The sequence below is a fragment of the Cetorhinus maximus genome, chromosome 13, assembly GCF_964194155.1.
Source record: "Cetorhinus maximus chromosome 13, sCetMax3.hap1.1, whole genome shotgun sequence".
In the NCBI taxonomy this organism is placed as follows: Eukaryota; Metazoa; Chordata; class Chondrichthyes; order Lamniformes; family Cetorhinidae; genus Cetorhinus; species Cetorhinus maximus.
In genome coordinates, this window is record NC_135891.1 from 81,794,983 (window position 1) to 81,795,542 (window position 560).

Sequence of the window (560 nt, forward strand, 5' to 3'; positions counted from 1 at the left end):
TTTTGTTTTGTTTTTGTTATTTTTCGTTTTAAAGTTCATTTGCTGTTTAGCGCTTCAAAATTTTGTTTTAGAATTAAGGGTAGGGCTTGAGGGGCCAGTGTGCAGACAGGCACCTGATCTTTAGGTACCCTGCCAAAGAGTTTTACACCTTATGCTGAAGTGGGCTTCACAGAGCATCTATTTTTATAAACAAACTTTTTACAGGAGTGCTAGCAGGGGATTTTGATTGGAAAGTTTTGTATGCCAACTGGTGAGCTTTTAAATAAATTAACCAGACTTGAACCTTCAGTAGACAGTTAGCTGTAACGGCTTTTAAATCTTTGTCAGAATTAAATGCAGACACAAATCCACTGGTCCTGTTTGAATTAGTGCAGGTTGCAATGAAGGAAGTGAAGTATTGTTTATGTTTAGCACCTGATTATGAATAGTGGTAGGAGAAACTAAACTACTTAAACCCATGTTAAATGCACAGTCGAACTTAGACTTAAATGTATGGCAAAGGGAGCTGACAGCAAATGTACCATTTCTTTGGACCTATTTTTTTGTGCCAAATGCACTAT